This window comes from Halichoerus grypus, chromosome 5, assembly GCF_964656455.1.
Source record: "Halichoerus grypus chromosome 5, mHalGry1.hap1.1, whole genome shotgun sequence".
Classification (NCBI taxonomy): Eukaryota; Metazoa; Chordata; class Mammalia; order Carnivora; family Phocidae; genus Halichoerus; species Halichoerus grypus.
This window is the reverse complement of record NC_135716.1, coordinates 96,220,516-96,244,152: the sequence shown is the minus strand read 5'-3', so window position 1 is coordinate 96,244,152 and position 23,637 is coordinate 96,220,516. Positions and strand designations below refer to the sequence as shown.

Here is a 23,637-nt window from a genome sequence, read left to right as displayed (position 1 = left end):
GAAAATCTAATGTAGACAACCTTGTGTAGGTCAAAATTTATCAACATGTAACAGAAGTGTTAGACCACTTGAAGTATGACATCACCCAGATAACAAAGAAGCCTAGTATAGTTTTTCCTGGAGAAGAAAGTCAATTTACTACATTCAATACTGACTTCTTTGCCATTTTTCTGTAGAAATACTGATTTACTACATGGAGTTACCATGTTTACCCATAACTGATTAAAATGGGCAGAGCATGGAGCATGCTACTTATTTCCAGGTGAATTTTGCACATTTCCTCACTTTTGAAAGTTCTCCTTCCATAAATTTTCTATGACTATGTATACTCATAAACCCCAGTCATATAATTTCTCCCCACTGACTGGCCAAATACTACGGCTTGTTATGGATAATAAAGAGGCAGATAATCTCATGAACCCAGGTGTATACACAACCTTCTTTATTTTTGAATGTCTAGTCAAAAGAAGTCCAACAATGCCAGCAAAACTAATGACACTAAGTCTTGGAAAAAATCCAGGAGGTGTATTTTAGAAATATCACACCAGTCTAACCCCCAGTGAACTAAGCTCTGCATCTTGTGGTTAGTTTGTAAGTACATTTCCTGACACGAATTTGTATATGGCTTGCAGTAATGTTGGAGATGTGAGATGCTTTCTTCAAATTGGGTCCTTGGCTCCTCTCCATGTTTAGATTGACCTTCAGGAATGGAGTAGAGTGGGGTGCCTGGGTGGCTCAGGGCGCCTGGGTGGCTCAGGGCACCTGGGTGGCTCAGTCGGTTAAGTGTTTGCCTTTGGCTCAGGTCATGATCCCAGGGTCCTGGGATTGAGTACCGCATCAGGCTCCTTACTCAGTGGAAAGCCTGCTTCTCCCTCTCCCTCTGCCTCTTCCTTCTGCTCACTCTCTCTCTCTCAAAAATAAATAAAAAATCTTTTATTTTATTTTTTTTTTTAAGATTTTATTTATTTGATAGTGAGAGACACAGTGAGAGAGGGAACACAAGCAGGGGGAGTGGGAGAGGGAGAAGCAGGCTTCCCACTGAGCAGGGAGCCCGATGCGGGGCTCGATCCCAGGACCCTGGGATCATGACCTGAGCTGAAGGCAGACACTTAATGACTGAGCCACCCAGGTGCCCCAATAAAATATCTTTTTTAAAAAGGAATGGAATAGAGTGAAAGCCCATTAACTTTCATGACAGTTTTGTGAGGTGAGTCTGTCTCAGGTGATGCATAGACTTTGAAGGTGTGCAGACTCAGGCTGATTGCCCCACAGACCTCTGAATTACCTTGAACATGTTGCTGGCAGAGGTGGCTCCAACCCATACCATCAATAATTCCTTTAAATGTAAATAGACTAAACTCTCCAATTAAAAGACGTAGAGTGGCTGGATGGATAAAATCCATATATATACTGCCTATAAGAGGCTCACTCCAGAAGTGAGGACACACACAGACTGAAAGTGATGGGATGGAGATAGGTATTCCATGCAAATGAAAATAAAACAAAAGCTGGTGTAGCTATAGTCATATCAGTGACATAAAGCAGACAGAGAAAGACAAATGCCACATGATTTCACTTATATGTGAAATTTAAAAACTAAAACAAACGAACAAAACAAACCACAGAATTATAGATAAAGAGAACAGATTGATGGTTGCTAGAGGGGCGGGGCTTGGGGAGTGACAAATGGGTAGATAGGTTAGTAAGTTCAAACTTCCAGCTACAAAATAAGTAAGTAATGAGGATGTAGTGTACAGCATGAGAAATATAGTCAATAATATTGTATTAACTTTGTAAAGTGAAAGATGGTAACTAGACTTATTGTGGTGACCATTTTGCAATGTATACAAATATCAAATCACTCTGTTGTACACCTGAAAATAATGTAATATTCTCTGCCAATTATACCTGAATTAATTTTTTAAAAAAAGAACAGGTAGGGGGCACCTGGGTGCCTCAGTCTGTTAAGCATTTCCCTTCGGCTCAGGTCATGATCCCAGAGTCCTAGGATTGAGTCCCACATTGGACTCCCTGCTCAGCAGGGAGTCGTTTCTCCCTCTCCCTCTGCCCCCCCACCCCCGCTTGTGTGTGCTCCCTCAAGCTCTCTGTCTCTCTCAAATAAATAAATAAAATCTTAAAAAAAAAGAACAGGTAAGGGCAGGACAGGTGCTGGGAAGATGCCAGAGTAGGAGGACCCTAAGCTCATCCCATCTCATATTTACAAATGAATAACACTCACATCTGAGTTTAAAAATGGGACAGCAATCTGAAGACTGGCAGAAAACACTCCACAACTAAATGTTGAGAAGGAACTGTATCAGAGAGATTAGGAAGAGCAGAAACATTGGTCAGGAGTTGCCAACAGGAGGGAGGAAGCTGTAGGCACAGAGATGGAAAAGCACCAAGCAGCCCGCACAGGGAAAATTAATCCCTGTAATGTCTGGCCTTGAAAATCAGAGGGGACTGAACTCTTTGTTTATATAACCAGTGGGTCTTGAAGCCTGGAGCTTTGAAAGGCTGCTAACTCAGCACTGGTTAAGCCAGGAGGGCTATTGATAGCTGGGTTCCTACCCTTAAAGAGACAACAGTTGGAGGAGAGGCAACATAGAATCAACAATTTGCACAATGCCTGGGGCAAGTGGGATGGAGATACTTGTAAGGATTTCAGAGCATGTTGGGGGACTTCTCCAGAAACAAAACAGCTGGCGGGTACCATTTTCCTCCCCTGCACCCAGCATAAATACAGAGCCACCTGCCAGAGGTGGTGCTGCACAGACACTTGCTACCTAACCTGCTAGCAGTGTGCCTCACCCATGAGTTCTCCTGAGGGCTCACCCACTCTAAGCCTGCTGGCCTCAGCCCTGGGCACAAGGCAAATCTTTTAATGTGGTATATGCCCGACCCAACCACTCTTCACCCTCAGGAGCTGCTGCACTCAGCACCCAGCCTCTGCATGCACAGATGCAATGCCCAACTGCTGTGGTACCCCTGGCCACCACCACTGCCATGTGCTGAACCACCAACTTCTGCCACTAATGCGTGTGGGGCCCCTGGCCGCAGCTGCTCTTTGGGGGATCTGGCAGGACTTGCAGCTCTGTGCAAATTTTGCTAACATGAATGCTCTTCCACCAAGCTCTCCTGCCATCATGCCCCCTCAGGGCTGGCTGGCCTGCATCTCAGTAACACCACAGACAGCAAGCACAGCCCACAACAGGCAGAGTCAGTGCAGAAGCCTGGACTGAAAGGAACGTGACTCCTTTGCTGAAGCAAGGAGCAAGCATCACACATAAGAGATTCCCCTGGAATGCCAGACTCTGGTAAACAGGAGACACTGCACTGCAGGGCACTACAGGACCTCGTCTTCATAAAACCACTACTTTTAAGAGCAGAAGACATAGACAAAATGATGAGACAGAAGAATTTGTCCCAAATGAAAGAACAGCACAAAATCACAGCAGGAGATCTAAGCAAAATAGATGTAAGTAGTATGCCTGATAGAAAATTTAAAGTAATGATCATGAAGATACTCACTGGACTTCAGAAAAGGGTGGAGGACGTCAGTTAAACCCTTGATGAAGAAATAAAAAATAACACATTAGAGGTGAAGAACTCAATAAATGAAATTAAAAATACAATACATGGAATAAATAGTAGGTTACAGGAAGCAGAGGAATGCATCTGTAGCCTGGAGGATAGAGCAACAGAAAGCAATTAAGCTGAAAAGGTGAGAGACAAATACTACACAAGGAGAATACATTTAGAGAACTCAGTGACTCCATCGAGTGTAATAACATTAGAGTTATAGGGATCCCAGAAGGAAAAGAGATTGAAAGGGGGGCAGAAAATGTATCTGAAAAAATAACAGCTGAAAATGTCCCAAATATGGGGAGGGAAACAGAGATCAAGATTCAGGAGGCACAGAGATCCCCCAACAAATTCAGCACAAGGAGGTCCACACCAAGACACATAGTAATTAAAATGGCAAAAAAAAGTGATAAAAAAAGAATTTTGAAGGTTGCAAGAGAAAAGAAGATAGCTACATACAAAGGAAACTCCATAAGATTATTAGCTGATTTTTCAGCAGAAAATTTACAGGCCAGAATGGAGTGGCATTATATATTCAAAATGCTAAAAGGGAAAAATCTGCAGCCACGAATACTCTATCCAGCAAGGCTCTGATTCAGAATAGGAGAGATAAAGAGTTTTTCAGAAAAACCAAAACTACAAGAGTTCATGGCCACTAAACCAGCCCTACAATACATATTAAAGGGGAGTCTTTGGGTGGAAAGACCATTAGTGAGAGTATAAAAAGTAAAAAACACACAAACAGTAAAAATAAGCATTTCTGTAAAAATTACTTAAGGGATTCATAAAATAAAAGGAGGTAAAATATGATGCCAGATATCTGAAATGTGAAGGGAAGAGGAGTAAATAATGAGTTCAAAATTAAGTGACCATCAGCTTAATACAGACCACTATATACAAAAGATATTTTATATAAAATGAATGGAAATTGCAAATCAAAAATCAATAATAGATATGAAAAAATAAAGAGTAAAAAATCCAAGCATATCACTAAAGAAAACCACAAAAGCATGAAAGAGAGAAAGGGAGGAAGGGATCAGGAAAAAACTACAAACAACCACAAAACATATAACAAAATGGCAATAAATGCATATCTACCAATAATTACATTGAATGTAAATGGACTAAATGCTCCAATCAAAAGATACAGGATGACAGAGTGGATAAGAAAACAAGACCCATCCATATGCTGCCTACAAGAGACTCATTTCAGACCTAAAAAAGATACCTGCATTTTGAACGTAAGAGCAAGGAGTTAAGATGGTGGAGGAGTAAGAGGACCCTAAGTTTTTCTCATCCCTCAAATACAACTAGACAGTTATCAAATCATTCTGAACATCCAAGAAATCAATCAGAAGTCTGACAGAACAAATACTGGAAGTCTACAAATAGAGAAGTGACCACTTTTTGGAAGATAGGAAGTGTGGAGACTTGAATTTGGTGTGATATAGCGTGGATATGGTGGCGGTGGGGAGGGAGCCTGCTTAAGGAGGCTACTGCAAAGTACTATAAGCAGTGGAGCGCAAAGTCAGAACTTTTAGAAGTCTGCTACAGTGGGGGACATGCTGGCTTGAAGGTGCTCAGGTGATGAGATGGAGCAGAATCCCAGGTCTGACACCATGATCTAAGGATCCCCTGGGTCACAAGAAGAATGGGTGGCACCTAAGTACTGCACTGCTCCCAGGCATAGGAGCATGGAAGCCAGCTGAGAACAGCAAGTCTAGGTGCTGGTTTTCTGCTCTGTGTTGCCATAAACTGTGAATTGGTGTGTGGTCCTGCGACCGTTTTCCTGGGACAGGTTCAGCAAGACCTTCCCTGGGAGGAACAAAGTCGGTCCCAGATGCAGGAGTCCCTAAAATTTGGAGTTTTGAAACTCAGTCATGTGCCTGAGATAAAAAAGCTCAGACAGGGACAGGGTGACCACAGAGTTCTGATGGAAACCAGGGAGACAAGACTGATTGATTGCTTTTCTGTGAGGGCTCACTGAAGAGTGGGGGTGCAAATATTCAGCTCCCTGGCTAGAGAGCGCTGGCCATATTAATCCCACCCATCAGTGCTAAAAGCCTTCAGGGAGCAAAGCAGCGCCACCTAGCGGCCACTTAAACCAAGCCCTGCCTCCCTGCCCCCTGGAGGCCCATCTCCACTAGGGCAAGTCCACCTGTGAATCAGTGCAACAGGTCCCTCCCCCAAAAGACTAGCACAAACTATTTGCTTGCAGCACCAGAGATGGTTGCAAAGCTTCAGCTCTAGGGGAAATAGGATCTAGCATCCTTTATACTTTTATTCTTTATTTTTTTATTACTATTTTTCAGTAATTTTCTTATTTTTTCAATTCTTTTTATTCTTTTCTAATTTTTATATATACTTTATATATATTTACGTTTTTGTTTCCTTTCATTCTATTATATATATCTACTTATATTTATTATATATAGTAGATACATTTATATATCTATTATTATATGTAATAGATATATTTATACCTATATATCTATATCTATAGATATATCTATATATAATAAGTATATATATATATATATATATTTTTTTTTTCCTTTCTTTCCTATTTTGGGATCTAGTTTCTTTTAACAAGTAGACCAAAACACACCCAGGATCTAGGTTTGTTGTTGTTATTATTGTTTTTTTTATTATTATTATTTCTTCTTTTCTTTTCTGGACAGAATGAAGAGATGGAGAAATTCACCTCTGAAAAAGAACAAGAGGTATTACTCATGATGAGGAACTTAATCAATACAGACATAAGTAAAATGTCTGAACTAGAATTTAAAACAATGATTATAAAGATACTAGCTGGGCTTGAAAAAAGCACAGAAGACACTAGAGAATCTCTTATTGCAGAGATAAAAGAACTAAAATCTAGTTAAGCTGAACTTAAAAATGTTATAACCGAGACACAGTCCCAAATGGAGGTCATAAAAACAAGGATGAACGAAGCAGAAGAGTGAAGCAATAATAAAGAAGATAAAATTATAAAAAAATAATGAGGCTGAAAAGAAGAGGGAAAGAAAATTATTAGATTATGAAGATAGACTTAGGGAACTCAGAGATTCCATAAAGCAAAATAATTTCTGTAACATAGGAGTCCCAGAAGAAAAAGAGTGGGAAAAGGGAGCAGAAGGTTTGTTTGAACAAATTATAGCTGAGAATGTACCTAATCTGGGGAAGGAAACAGGCATTCAAGTCCAAGAGGCACAGAGAAATCAACAAAAATAGATCAACACCATGACGTATCATAGTGAAACTTGCAAATTACAAAGATAAAGAGAAAATTTTGAAAGCTGCTTGGGAGAAGAAGTCTTTAACTTAAAAGGGTAGACATATAAGGCTGGCAGCAGACCTTCCAAAGAGACCTGACATGCCAGAAAAGACTGGCATGATACATTCAACGTGCTAAATGGGAAAAATATGCAATCAAGAATACTCTAGACAGCAAGGCTGTCATTCAGAATAAAGAGAGATAAAGGGTTTCCAAGACAGGGGCACCCTGGTGGCTCAGTTGGTTAAGCATCTGCCTTCAGCTCAGGTCATGATCCCAGAGTCCTGGGATTGAGCCCCACATTGGGCTCCCTGCTCAGCAGGGAGACTGCTTCTCCCTCTCCTTCTCCCTCTGCTTGTGCTCTCTCTCTGTGTCAAATAAATAAAACCTTAAAAAAAAAAGAGTTTCCAAGACAAACAAAAACTAAAGGGATTTGTTAACACTAAACCAGCCCTGCAAGAAATATTAAAGGGGACCTTTGAGCAGAAAGAGAAACCAAAAGTAACAAAGACTAGAAAGGAACAGAGTGACTTTACAGGTAATACAATGGCACTACATTCATATCTTTCAATAATTACTCTGAATGTAAACAGACTAAATTCTCTAATCCAAAGACACAGGTTATCAGAATGGATTAAAAAACAAGATGCATTGATATGCTGCTTACAAGTGATTCATTTTAGACCCAAAGACACCTCCAGATTGAAAGTGAGGGGGTGGAGAACCATTTACCATGGTAATGGACATCAAAAGAAAGCTGGAGTAGCCATACTTCTATCAGACAAAATAGATTTTAAACCAAAGACTAATAAGAGATGAAAAAGGACACTATATCATATATCCTTGGTCTATCCAACAAGAAAATCTAACAATTGTAAATATTTATGCCCCTAATATGGGGAAACAGCCAAATATATAAATCAATTCATAACACTTAAAGAAACTCATTGATAATAATATAATACTAATAGGGGACTTTCACACCCCACTCATAGCAATGGACAGATTATCTAAGCAGATGATCAACAAGGAAACAATGGCTTTGAATGACACACTGGATGAGATGAACTTAACATATATTCAGACCATTTCATCCTAAAGCAGCAGAATAGTACAAAAAAAGGCTGAGATCATACCATGCATATTTTCAGAACACAATGATATGAAACTTGAAACCAACCACAAGAAGAAATTTGAAAAGACCACAAATGCATGGAGGTTAAAGAACATGTCACTAAAGAATGAATGGGTCAACCAGAAAATTAAAGAATTAAAGAAATACATAGAAGCAAATGAAAATGAAAATATGACAGTTCAAAACCTTTGGGATGCAACAAAGGTGGTTCTAAGAGGGAAGTATATAACAATACAGGCCTTACTCAAGAAGGAAAAAAAGTCTCAAATATACACCTAACATTACACCTAAAGGAGCTGTGAAAAGAACACCAAATAAAGCCTAAATCCAATAGAAGAGAAAGAATAAAGATTAGAGAAGAAATAAATGATATAGAAATAAAAAAAAACAGTAGAACATATCAACAAAACTAGGAACTGGTTCTTTGAAAGAATTAAGAAGATTGATAAACCCCTAGCCAGAGATATCAAAAAGGAAAGAGAAAGGACCCAAATAAATAAAATCATGATGACAGAGGAGAGATCACAACCAACACTGCAGAAATACAAACAATTATAAGAGAATATTATGAACTAATACATGCCAACTAATAAGGCAATCTGGAAGAATTGGATCAATTCCCAGGAACATGTAAACTACCAAAACTGAAACAGGAAGAAATAGAAAAACTGAGCAGACCCATAACCAGCAAAGAAATTGAATCAGTAATCAAAAATCTCCCAGCAAATAAGAGTCCAGAGCTGGATGGCTTCCCAAGGGAATTCTACCAAATATTTAAAGAAGAATTAATACTTATTTTTCTGAAACTGTTCCAAAAAGTACAAAAGGAAAGAAAATTTCCAAACTCATTCTATGATGCCAGCATTACCTTGATTCCAAAACCAGACAAAGACCCCTCTAAAAAGGAGAATTACAGACCAATATCTCTGATGAACATGGATGCAAAAATTCTCACTAAGATACTAACTAATTGGATCCAAAAGTATATTAAAAGAATTATTCACCACTATCAAGTGGGATTTATTCCTGGGCTACAGGGGTGGTTCAACATCTGAAAATCAATCAAGGTGATACATCACATTAATAAAAGAAAGGATAAGAACCATATGATTCTCTTAATAGATGCAGAAAAAGCATTTGACAAAATATAGCACCCATTCTTGATAAAAATCCTCAACAATGTAGGGAAAGAGGGAACACACCTCAACATCATAAAGGCCATATACAAAAGCCCCACAGCTAATATAATCTTCAATGGGGAAAAACTGAGAGCTTTACCCCAAAGGTCAGGAACATGACAGGGATGTCCACTCTTACCACTGTCATTCAACATAGTATTGGAAGTCCTAGCCTCAGCAATCAGACAACAAAAAGAAATAAAAGGCATCCAAATCAGCAAGGAAGAAGTCAAACTTTCACTCTTCATAGACAACATGATACTCTATGTAAAAAACCCAAATGACTCCACCAAAATTTGCTAGAACTGATACAGGAATTCAGCAAAGTCGCAGGTTATAAAATCAATGCACTGAAGTCTGCTGCATTTCTATTCACCAACAATAAAGTAGCAGGAAGAGAAATCAAGGAATTGATCCTGTTTACGATTGCACCAAAAACCTTAAGATACTTAGGAATAAACCTAACCAAAGAGGTAAAAGACCTGTACTCTGAGAACTATAGAACACTTATGAAAGATATTGAGGAAGACACAAAGAAATAGGAAAATATTCCATGTTCATGGATTGGAAGAACAAATATTGTTAAAATATCTATACTTCCCTAAAGCATACTACACATTTAATTCAATCCCTATCAAAATATCACCAGCATTTTTCACAGAACTGGAACAAACAACTCTAAAATTTGTATGGAATCAGAAAAGACCCCAAATAGCCAAAGTAATGTTGAAAAAGAAAACCAATGCTGGAGGCATCACAATTCCAGACTTCAAGCTATATTACAAAGCTCTCATCATCAAGACAGTATGGTACTGGCACAAAAACAGACATATAGATCAATGGAACAAAATAGAGAACCCATAAATGGACCCTCAATTCTATGGGCAACTAATCTTCAATAAAGTAGGCAAGAATATCCAATGGAAAAAAGACAGTCTCTTCAACAAATGGTATTGGGAAATTTGGGCAGGAACACGGAGAAGAATAAACTGGACCACTTTCTTACACCATACATAAAAATAAATTGTATGGAATCCATCAAAATTGTAGAGGAGAACACAGGCATCAACCATTTTGACCTCAGCTGCAGCAACTTCTTGCTAGACATGTCTCTAGAGGCAAGGGAAACAAAAGCAAAAATGAACTATTGGGACTTCATCAGGAAAAAAAGCTTTTACACAGGCAAAGGAAATAATCAAGAAAGCTAAAAGGCCACCTATGGAATGGGAGAAGATATTCACAAATGACATATCCAATAAAGGGCTAGTATCAAAAATCTATAAAGAGTTTATCAAACTCAACACCTAAAAAACAAGAAATACAGTCAAGAAATGGGCAGAAGACATGAACAGACATTTCTCCAAAAAAGACATAGAAATGACTAACAAACACATGAAAAAATGCTCAACATCATTCATCATTAGGGAAATACAAATAAAAAACACAATGAGATATCACCTCACACTGGCTGGAATGGTTAAAATGAACAACTCAGGAAACAACAGATGTTGGTAAGGATGCAGAGAAAGGGGGACCCTCTTACACTGTTGGTGGGAATGCAAACTGGTGCAGCCACTCTGGTCACAGAATACAAAATCAACATACAGAAATCCATTGCATTTTTATACACTAGTATTGAAGCAGCCAAAAGAGAAATTAAGAAAACAACCCATTTACAATTGCACCAAAAATAATAAGATACCTAGGAATAAACCTAACCAAAAAAGATGGAAAGACCTGTACTCTGAAAACTATTAAAACATTGATGAAAGAAATTGAAGACGACAAATGGAAAGACATTCCATGCTCATAGATTGGAAGAACATATATTGTTAAAATGTCAATACTACCAAAGCAATCTACAGATTTAATGCAATCCTTTTCAAAATACCAACAGCATTTTTCACAGAACTAGAATAAAAAATCCTAAAATTTATATGGAACCACAAAAGACCCTGAATAGTCAAAGCAATTTTGAAAAAGAAAACCAAAGCTGGAGGCCTCACAATTCCAGACTTCAAATTATATTACAAAGCTGTAGTAATCAACACAGTATGGTACTGGCACAAAAACAGACACATAGACCAATGGAACAGAATAGAGAACCCAGAAATAGACACATAATGACATGTTCAACTAATCTTCCACAAGACAGGAAAGAATATCCAATGGAAAAAAGTCTCTTCAACAAATGGGTTGGGAAAACTGGACAGCAACATGTGAAAGAATGAAACTGGACCACTTCCCTACACCATACACAAAAATTAATTCAAAATGGATGAAAGACCTTGATGTGAGACAGGAAACAATTAAAACCGTAGAGAACACAGGCACCAATCTCTTTGACCTCAGCTATAGCAAGTTCTTACTAGACACATCTCCAGAAGCAAGGGAAGCAAAAGCAAAAATGAGCTCTTGCAACTTCATCAAGATAAAAAGCTTCTGCACAGTGAGGGAAACAGTGAACAAAAGGCTACCTACTGAATGGGAGAAGATATTTGCAAATGACATATCTGATAAAGGGTTAGTATCCAAAACCTATAAAGAACTTACACAACTTGGGGCACTTGGGTGGCTTAGTCATTAAGTGTCTGCCTTTGGCTCAGGTCATGATCCCAGGGTGCTGGGATAGAGCCCTGCATTGGGCTCGTGCTCAGCAGGAAGCCTGCTTCTCCCTCTCCCACTCCCTCTGCTTGTGTTCCCTCTCTCATTGTCTCTCTCTCTCTGTCAAATAAATAAAAAATCTTTAAAAAAAGAGCTTACACAACTCAACACTCAAAAAACAAATAATCCAATTAAAAAATGGGCAGAAGACATAAACAGACATTTTTGCAAAGAAGACAACCAGATGGCCAACAGACACATGAAAAGATGCTCAACACCACTCATCATCAGGGAAATGCAAGTCAAAACTACAATGGAGAATGCATGTCTTTGCCTTTTGCAGTTTCTAAAGGCCACCTGCATTCCTTGGCTTGTGGCCTCTTCCTCCATCTTCAGAATGCATCACTCCAATCTCTGCTTCTTTTGTCACGTGATCTTCTCTCTGACTTTAATTCCTCTGGTGCCCCTTTTATAACGACTCTTTTGATTATATCAGGCCCACTTGGATATTTTCCCTATCTCAAGATTTTTAATTACGTCGCAAAGTCCCTTTTGCCATATTAGAGACCATGCACAGTTTTCAGGGATTATAAGGCAGACCTTTTGGGACCATTATTCAGACTGCCACAGAAGGACCTAGTGTGGTCAGCACTCAGATGTCAAATAAATGGTAAGGTTGCAATCCCAAGAGTGGGGACTCTAATCACAGAGAAACACATGAAGAGTAAGTTCTTCAAAACCTAGAGGGATCTCTGTTCAGAACACAGCTTTTCATTTTGTGTAGAAGATGTGGCAATCCCATCAGATTACAAGGAATAAAGAGGCACATGTTTGTACCAGGCCAGTTAATAACTTGGCGCAGTTTGAGACCTAAGAGAAAAGACTGCAGCAGTTCAACATCAGGTTCAAGTTGATGTTAGTATGTGCCTCATCTCAGGTTTTACCTTGACCAGTGCCATTTTGATCTCCTTTTCCAGAGCTGCTAAGCCTCGCCCCTCCCCTTCTTTGCTCCTGCCTGTTGTTTTTTTTAATTTAAATTCAGTTAGCCAACATAAAATACCTCATTAATTTCAGACATAATGTTCAATAATTCATCAGTTGTGTATAACAACCAATGCTCATCACATCATGTGCTCTCTTTAATGCCCATCATCCAGTTACCCCATCCCCCCACCCACTTCCCCTCCAGAAACCCTCAGTTTGCTTTATATAGTTAAGAATCTCTCATGGTTTGTCTCCCTCTCTGATTATTTCCCATTCATTTTCCCTCCCTTCCTCTATGATCCTCTGCACTGTTTCTTATATTCCACATATAAGTGAAACCATGTGATAATTGTCTTTCTCTGATTGACTTATTTCACTTAGCATAATACCCTCCAGTTCTATCCACATCAGTGTAAATGGTAAGTATTCATCCTTTTTGATGGCTGAGTAATATTCCATTGTATATGTGTGTATATATATATATATACACCACATCTTCTTTATCCATTCATCTGTCGATGGACAACTAACTGGAATTTAGATAAAAACTTGAAACTACAAAAAAAAAAAAAAAAGAAAGAAAGAAAGAAGAAGAAAGAAAGAAGGAAAAAAAGAAAGAAAAAACCAGAGAGGCGAGGGGGCACCTGGGTGGCTCAGTCGGTTAAGCACCTGACTTCGGCTTCAGCTTAGGTCTCAGGGTCCTGGAATAGAGCCCCGCATCTGGCTCCATGCTCAGTGGAGAGTCTGCTTGTCCTTCTCCCTCTTCCCCTACCCCACTCATGCTCTGTCTCTTGCGCAAATAAATAAAATCTTTCTTTCAAAAAATGAAAAAACTGGAGGCAAAGAAGTAAAGAAAACCAGGAGAATGAAGTCTTATGAATACAAAATATTAATAAAAAGACAGGGATTCTAAAAAGAAAATGAATAGAAATTTTGATGATAAAAAGTTTAATAATTGTGATTAAAATTTACCAGAGGGGTTGAACAGCAGCAGAAGCAGATTTGAGCAGGCAGCAGAAAGAATCAGAGAACTTGAAGATAAGTCAATCAAGATTACCTAGTCTGGGGAAGAGAAACTAAAGAAATTAAGAAAAATGAACAGAGTTTAAGAGACCTGTGGGACCCTGAGAAGTGTACCAACATACATGAGTAGGATAAACTCAAACAGCCACACCAAGACAATTACAATCCAACTATTGAAAACCAAAGACAGGGATCCTGAAAGCAGAAAGAGAGAAGTGGCTCATCACATATAAGTGATGTTCACTAAGATTAACAGCTTACTCCTCATTAGAAACCACTGAGGCTGTAAAACAGTGGGATAATCTATTAACTATGTTTTCTTATTTTCTGTATTCTTGATGCACCACTATCTTGGGTCTTACAAACTCTGGGAGAAACTGCACCCCCCACCCCTGCCCAGTGTTAGCTAATTCCTAGACATAGCAAATGACTTGCCTGTGAATAAGGTTTTGATATGCAAATAAACCAATCCAAAACCCCCATATCCCCCAACAACCTTCTTTACTGAACTCTTACACTACAAACCTCTATTCCCCCTAATCACCCTAAGGTATTAGACAAACAGAAACAGCCCCTGCACCCTGGAACCCACTGAAATTATTCAGCTAGCCAACCTTAAGCCTGCTTAGTCTGCTTACCCTGCCTTGTCCATTCCTTCCCACAAAAACCACAATAAATGTTCATTTTCCTTGTGTGGTCTTGCATGGCATGCCATGCCTCCTGATTCTAGGGAACTGTGAGTAAAGACTCCTTCCTTCATGACAGTCATTTCTGTGGCTATGTGTCTTACCAACCTGATTAAAACAAATCCAGGTACATTTTAAAACAGATAACATGCTCAAAATACTGAAAGAAAAAATTTGTTAACCAAGAATTGCATATCTGGCAAAATTATCCTCCAAAATGGAGGAGAAATCAAGACATTCCCTAATAGGCAAAAACTGAAGAATATGTGACTGGTGCAAGAAATGCTAAGGGGAATCCTTCAGGCTGAAATGAAAAGACAATAGACAATTAGACAATAAGAACACCAGCAAAGGTAATTACATAGGTGAATATAAAAATCAGTTATCAGTGTGTTTTTAGTTTGTAATTTCACGTTTTTTTCTATGAGATTTAGGAAGAACCACATAAAACTATTTTATGAACTTTAGTGGGCACACAACGTATAAAGATGTACCTGTGATAACAAAAGTAAAAAGGGGAGGAAGGTAGGTATATAAGAGCAAAGTATTTGTATAATATTGAAACTAAGTCAGTAATATCTGAACTACATTGTTATGCACAATGTTAATTGTAATCCACAGGGCAATCACCAAGAAAATAACTTGAAATTTTATAACAGGTTAAAAATGAAAGGATAGAAAAAATATATTCCATGTAAACAGTAACCAAAAGAGAGTTGAGGTAGTTATATTATCAGAAAAAAAATGGCTTTTAGGGCAAAAATTGAGAGATACAGAAGGACATTATATGTCAAAAGAATTAATCCATAAAGATATAACATATATGCACCTAAAAATAGAGACCCCAAATATCTGTAATAAAAACTGACAGATTGAAGGGAGAGATACATACTTAAGAATAATAATTTTTGACTTCAACACCTCACTTTCAATAATGACTGGAAGAAATCCACAACAGAGATCAAAGCAAAACAGATATAAGTAACATGCCTGGTGGAGAATTTAAAGCAATGATCATAAGGATACTCATGGGACTTGAGAAAAAATGGAAGGCATCAGTGAGACTCTTACCATAGAGATAAAAGAATTAAAAAAGAATCAATCAGAGATGAAGAATGTAGTAAATGAGATTAGAAATAAGTTTGATGCAATGACCAGCAGCTGAAAGAAGCAGAGGAATGAATTAATGACCTACAAGAAACAGTAATGCAAAGCAATGAAGTTGAACAAAAGAGAGAAAGAAGAAGAATGTAACATGAGAATAGATTTAGGGAACTCAGTGATTCCATCAAATGTATTAACATTCATATTATAGGAGTTCCAGAAGAAGAAGAAGAAGAGAGAAAAGAGGACAGAAAACTTATTTGAAGACGTACTCACTGAAAACTTACTTAATCTGGGGAAGGAAACAGACATCCAGATCCAGGAGGCACAGAGAACTCTCATCAAAATCAACAAAAGCAGGCCCACACCAAGACATATTGTAATTAAATTAGCAAAATATAGTGAGAAATAAAAAATCTTAAAAATAACAAGACAAAAGAAGTCCTTAACTTATAAGACAAAATCCATAAGCTTAGCAGGATATTTTTCAACAGAATCTTGGCAAGCCAGAAAAGAGTGGCATGATATAATGCAAAATGCTGAATGGGACAATCTGCAGCCAAGAATACTCTATCCAGCAAGGCTATCACTCAGAATAAAAGGAGAAATAAAGAGTTTCCCAGACAGACAAAAACTAAAGGAGTTTGTGATCACTAAACCAGCCTTAAAAGAAATATTAAAGGACACACTTTGAGTAGAAAGGGGAGACCAAAAGTGACAGTATAAAGGTGGGAAACACAAAAGCAGTAAAAATGAATATTTCTGTAAAAATCAGTCAAGAAATTCACAAAAAGGGATATAAAATATAACAATACGTACCTTAAACATGGGGGAAGAGAGGAGAAAAGAATGGGTTCAAACTTGAATGACCATCAACTTAATACTGCCATATGCAGAAGAGATTACATACAAACATAATGATAACCATATATCAAAAACCACCAATAAACATGCAAAAAATAAAGAGAAAGAGATCCAAATATATCACTAAAAAAAATCAGCAAAACATGAAAGGGAGAAACACAAGAAAGGATCAGAGAAAATTTCCAGAAACAACCAGAAAACAAATAATAAAATAGCAATAAATACATACCAATAATTACTTTGAATGTAACTGGACTGAACATTCCAATCAAAAGACATGGGTGAAAAAGTAGATAAAAAAACAAGACCCATACATATGCTGCCTACAAAAGACTCATTTCAGACTTAAAGACACCTGCAGATTGAAAGTGAGCAGGTGGAGAAATACTTATCTTGCAAATGGATGTCAAAAGAAAGCTGGAATAGCAATACTTCTACTGGAAAAACTAGACTTTAAAACAAACACTGTAACGAGAGATGAAGAAGGGCACTATATAACAATAAAGGGGACAATCCAACAAGAAGATATAACAATTGTAGATATTTATGCACCCAACATAGGAGCACCAAAATATATAAAACCATTAATAATAAACATAATGGAACTAATTGATAATAATACAATAATAATAGAGGACTTTAACACCCCACTTTCATGGATGGACAGATCATCTAAGCAGAAAATCAATAAAGAAACAATAGCTTTAAATAATGAACTAGACAAGATGGACATAACAAATATATTCAGAACATTCCACCTAAAACAGAGGAATACACATTCTTTTCACGTGCACATAGAATATTCTCCAGAACACATCACATATTAGGTCACAAAATAGGTCTTGACAAATACAAAAAAATTAAAGTCATACCATGCACCTTTTCTGATCACAACACTTGGAACTAGAAGTCAACCACAAGAAAAAATTTAGAAAGACCACAAATACATGGAGGTTAAATAACATGCTACTAAACAATAAATGGGTCAACCAGGAAATCAAAGAACAAGTAAAAAAACATATGGAATCAAATGAAAAGGAAAACACAGTGGTCCAAAACCTTTGGGATGAACCAAAAGTGGTCCTGAGAGGGAAGTCTATAGCAATACAGGCCTACTTCAAGAGGCAAGAAAAATCTCAAATAAACAACCTAACCTTATACCCAAAGGAGCTAGAAAAAGAACAACAAATGAAGCCTAAAGCCAGCAGAAGGAAAGAAATAATAAAGATTAGAGCATAAATAAATGATATAGAAACTAAAAAAGCAACAGAACACATCAAGGAAACCAAGAACTTGTTCTTTGAAAAAAATTTAAAAATTGTCTAGCGAGAGTTATGAAAAGGAAAGGAGAAAAGACCCAAATAAATAAAATCATAAGTTTTGCAAAATAAATTTAATATGATTTGAAACTAAAAAAAAAAAATCACAAGTGAGAAAAGAGAAATAACCACCACCACAAAAATACAAACAATTGTAAGCAAATATTATGAAAAACTATATGCCAACTAATTATACAACCTGGAAGAAATGGATAAATTCCTAGAAACATATAAACTCCCAAAACTGAAACAGGAAGAAACAGAGAACTTGAACAGACTGATAATCAGCAAAGAAATTGAATCCATAATAAAAAATCTCCCAACAAACAAAAGACAGGACCAGATGGCTTCACAGGCAAATTCTACCAAACATTTGAAGAAGAGCTAATAGCTGTTCTTCCCAAACTGTTCTAAAAGATGAAAAGGAAGGGAAAGTTCCATATTCTATGAAGCCAGCATTACTCTGATACCAAAACCAGATAAATACATGACAAAAAAAGAGAACTACAGGTCAATATCTCTGATGAACATAAATGCAAAAATTCTCAACAAAATATAGCAAATTGAATTCAGTAATACATTAAAAAGAATCATGCACAATGATCAAGTAGGATTTATTCATGGATTGCAAGGGTGCTTCAATATTCACAAATCAATCAATGTGATACATCACATTAATAAAAGAAAGGATAAGAACCACATGATCATATCAATAGATGCAGAAAAATCCTTTGACAAAGTACAACATCCATTCATGATAAAAACCTTCACAACAAAGTAGGTTTAGAGGAAACATACCTCAACATAATTAAGGCCATGTATGAAAAACCCACAGCTAATATTATCCTCAATGGGGAAAAACTGAGATATTCTTCTCTATGGTCAGGAATAAGACAGGGATGTCCACTCTCAACCCTGTAACAACATAGTACTGGAAGTCTTAGCCACAGCAATCGGACAACAAAAAGAAATTAAAGGCATCCAAATCAACAAGGAATAAGTAAAACTTTCACTATTTGCAGATGACATGATACTCTATATAGAAAACCCAAAAAACTCTACCAAAAAACTGCCAAGAACTGATACATGAACTCAGTAATGTCACAGAACACAAAATCAAAATACAAAAATCTGTTGCATTTCTATACACCAATAATGAAGTGGCAGGAAGAGAAATTAAGGAATCAATCCTATTTACAGTTGCACTAAAAACCATAAGATACCTAGGAATAAACTTAACCAAAGAGATGAAAGACCTGTACTCTGAAAACTATAAAACACTGATGAAAGAAATTGAAAATGACACAAAGAAATGGAAAGACATCCACGCTTATGGACTGGAAGAAGAAATATTGTTAAAATGTCAGTACTATCCAAAGCCATCTACACATTTAACGCAATCCCTATCAAAATGCCAACAGCATTTTTCACAGAGCTAGAACAAACAATCCTAAAATTTGTGTGGAGCCACAGAAGTCAAAGCCACCTTGAAAAATAAGCAAAGCTGGAGGCATCACAATTCTGGACTTCGAGTTATATTACAAAGCTGTAGCAATCAACACAATATGGTACTGGCACAAAAACAGAATCACAGATCAATGGGACAGAATAAGAAATCCAGAAATGAATGCACAAATGTATGGTCAATTAACCTTCAACAAAGCAGGGAAGAATAACCAATGTGAAAACTGGACAGTAACATGCAAAAGAATGAAATTGGACCATTTTCTTACCTCATACACAAACATAAACTCCAAATGGATTAAAGACCTAAATGTGAGACATGAAACATAAAAATCTTCCTAGAAGAGAACACAGATAGTGATTTCTTAGGCATCAGCTGTAGCAACTTCTTTCTAGGTATGTCTCCTGAGGCAAGGGAAACAAAAGCAAAAATAAGCTATTGGAACTACATCAAAATAAAAGGCTCCTGCACAGTGAAAAAACAATCAACAAAACTAAAAGGCAGGTTACAGAATGGGAGAAGATATTTGCAAATAACATATCTAATAAAGGGTTAGTATACACTTTATATAAAGAACTTATAAAACTCAACACTCAAGGAAATGAATAATCCAATTTAAAAATAGAAAATATGAATAGACATTTTCCCAAAGATATATAGATGGCCAACAGACACAGGAAAAGATGCTCGACATCATTTACCATCATTTCCCTAAATGTGAATCAAAAGTACAATGAGATATCACCTCACACCCGTCAGAATAGGTAAAATCAACAACACAAGAAACAACAGGTGTTGGCCAGGATGTGGAGAAAGGGAAACACTATTGTGCTATTGGTGGGCATGCAAACTGGTGAAGCCACTGTGGAAAACAGTATGGAGATTCCTCAAAAAGTTAAAAATAGAACCACCCTATGATCCAGCAATTGTGCTACTAGGTATTTACCCAAAGAATACAAAAATGCTAATTCAAAGGGATACGTGTACCTGGATGTACATGCAGAGCATCATTGCCAACAATAGTCAAATTATGGAAATAGCTCTAGTGTCCATCAACTGATGAATGGATAAAGAAGAAGTGGTATATATATACACAATGAAACATTACTTAGCCATAAAAAAGAATGAAATCTTGCCATTTGCAATGGCATGGATGGAGCTAGAGAGTATTATGCTAAGCAAAATATGTCAGTCAGAGAAAGACATATACCACACAATTTCACTCATATGTGGAATCTAAGAAACAAAACATAAGCAAGGGGAAAAAAGAGAGAGAGGAAAACCAAGAAACAGACCCTTAACTGTAGAGAACAAACTGATGGTTAGCAGAGGGGAGGTGGGTGGGAGGATGGGTGAAATAGGTGATGGGGATTAATGAGTGAATGTCGTGATGAGCACCGGATATTGTATGGAAGTGTTGAATCACTATATTGTACACCCGAAACTAATATTGTACTGTATGTTAACTAACTGGAATTTAAATAAAAACTAAAAAAGAAAATCAATGTAATGCAATTGATTAATGGAATGAAGGAAAAACATCATATGGTTGTCTTAATTCATATAGAAAAAAGCACCTGAAAAAATCCAACAATCTTTCACGATAAAGAAAACACTCAACAAACTAGGAATTGAAGGGCACTTCCTCAACGTGATAAAGGCGATATATGAAAAACTCATCCCTAACATTATAGTCAATGATGAAATCTGAAAATTTTCCCCCTAAGATCGAGAACAAGACAAGAATGTGCACCCTTGCCTCTTCAATTCAATATTGTACTCAAATTTCTGGCCAGGACAGTTAGGCAAAAGAAAGAAATAAAAGGCATCAAAATTGGAGAGGAGGAACTAAAATTATTTCTATTTGCAAATGACATTACATTGTGAAAATCCTAACACACACACAAAATAACTGTTAAAATTAATGAAGAAATTTAGCAACGTTGCAGGATACAAGATTAACATACAAAAATCAATTTCTAAATGCAAGCAATGAAATCTGAAAATAAAATTAAGAAAAAATTCATTCAGAATACTATCAAAAAGAATAAGATACTTAGAAATAAATTTAACCACAGAAGTATGACATTTGTGAATTGGAAGCTACAAAACATGGGTGAAGGAATTAAAGACCTAAATAAATGAAAATTCATCTACATTCATGGATTAGACGACTTAATACTGTTAAGACAATACTCGCCCAAAGAGATGTACATATTCATACAATCCTTATCAATACTCCAATAGTATTTTTGCAGAAATGGACAGCTGATCCTAAAATTCATTTAAAATTACAAAAGACTCAAAACACTCAAAACAATTTTCAAAAGAATAATAATGTTGAAGGACACATAGTTCCCAATCTCAAAAATTATTACAAAGTGACAGTAAATCAAAATATTGTGGTACTAGCATAAGGATAAATGGGGGAGGAGGTTAAGGTGGCAGAGGAGTAGGGGGGCCCTGGGCTTGCCTCTTCCCTCAAACACAGCTAGATAAATATCAAATCATTCTAAACACACATGAAATTGATCTGAGATCTGAGAGAACAAACTGCACAACTAGAGATATAAAAAGGGCCACAGTGTGGAAGGTAGGAGCTGCAGAGAGTTGATCTGGGGGAGAAAAGAGCTGCAGATGCTATGGAGGGGAGAGAGCCCTGATCACGGAGAGAGGGGGGAGAGAGAGAGAGAGAGAAAAAAAAACATGTGCAGGGAAATGCATGAGAAAAATTATTCCTCAAAACCATTCCCTGGAAAAAGGAGAGGGGCTGAATACCGCAAGTTTTTATAAGCTACGGAGCACAAACTCTGAAGTTTTAGAGGTCCACACCATCACCAGGTTCTCACCTGGTGGGTTTAGCCGTGCTCCAGTGGGGAAGGAGGGCAGAGACCCAGGAGTGGGCAGCATGATCTGAGGATCCCCTGAATCACACAGGGAGAAACAATTCCCCTTCTTGGAGTGCATCTGGGAGAGGTGGCCTGGCCGCTCTTGGGACAAAAGACCTGGCAGGCATCATTGAATTGCCCCATTCACTAACAGGAAGGGGGACACCCGCTGAGGGCAGTGAACCTTGGTGTTGACTTTTTGCTGAGGTTTACCATAAACTCTGAGCTGCTGCACAGTCACGAAACCATTTTCTGGCTACAGCACGACAAGACCCTCCCCCAGAGGATGCACGGGGCAGATCTATAGGATGTGGAGTTTCGAAACCCAGCCGCATGCCTGAGATAAAACACAGGAGGGCTGTACTACCTGACAGGTGGATGGCTCAGACACAGGCAGGATGAAGGCAGAGATCTGACAGAAGCTGGGGACACAGGAAGGGTGACTATTTGCTCTTCTGTGAGGGCTTCCTGAGGAGTGGCAGGTGCGAGCTCCCCTCTCCAGCCAGGGAGGAAAGAGCTGTTGTTGCCATTATCCGCCAGGCCCATCAACACTGACTGATTTCAGTGAGCAAAACAGTGCCACCAAGTGGAGGCCGGAGCTGCTTACACAAAGCCCTGTCCCGCTTTGCCCGGCAGGTGCATCTCCACTAGGCAAGTCGGCCTGAGAATCAGCGCAGCAGGCCCCTCCCCCAGAAGACAAACACAAACCCCTCGCATGCACCAACTCTACTGATCACAGGGTGCTGCCAAGCTTCAGCTTTAGGGGAAAAAGGATCCAGCTTCCTTTGTTTTTTTATTTTATTTTTTATTTTTATTTTTGGATCTAGCTTCTTTTAACAAGCAGACCAAAGCACACCTAGGCTCCAGCTTCCTTTTTCTTTTTTTTTGTATTTTTTTTTTTTTTATTTCTTGGATCTAGCTTCTTTAAACAAGCAGACCAAAACACAGCTAGGATCTAGTTTGTTTGTTTTTTAAATTTTTTTTTTTTTTAAAGCATTGCCAGTTTTTTTTTTTTTTAAAGATTTTATTTATTTATTTGAGAGAGAGAGAATGAGAGACAGAGAGCACGAGAGGGGTTAGGGTCAGAGGGAGAAGCAGACCCCCTGCCGAGCAGGGAGCCCGATGCGGGACTCGATCCAGGGACTCCAGGATCATGACCTGAGCCGAAGGCAGTCGCTTAACCAACTGAGCCACCCAGGCACCCTGTTTTTTAAATTTTTTAAATTTAATTTTTTTTTATTTTTTGGATCTAGCTTTTTTTTTTAATTTTATTTTATTATGTTATGCTAGTCAACATACAATACATCATTAGTTTTTGATGTAGTGATCCTAGCTTTTTTTTTTTTTTTTTTAAGAGAGAGAAAGATATGGGGCACCTGGGTGGCTCAGTCGGTTACACGTCTGCCTTCAGCTCAGGTCATGACTTCGGGGTCCTGGGATGGAGTCCCACATTGGGATCCCTGCTCGGTGGGGAGCCTGCTTCTCCCTCTCTCCCTCCCCACTGCTCATGCTCTCTCTCTCACTC

At 37.9% G+C, this 23,637-nt stretch overlaps 1 pseudogene; it reads right to left on the bottom strand.

The window, feature by feature from the left end:
* Positions 1-248: 248 nt before the first annotated feature.
* Positions 249-1,294, bottom strand: LOC118525627 (MICOS complex subunit MIC26-like; annotated as a pseudogene).
* Between the last annotated feature and the right edge of the window lie 22,343 nt (positions 1,295-23,637).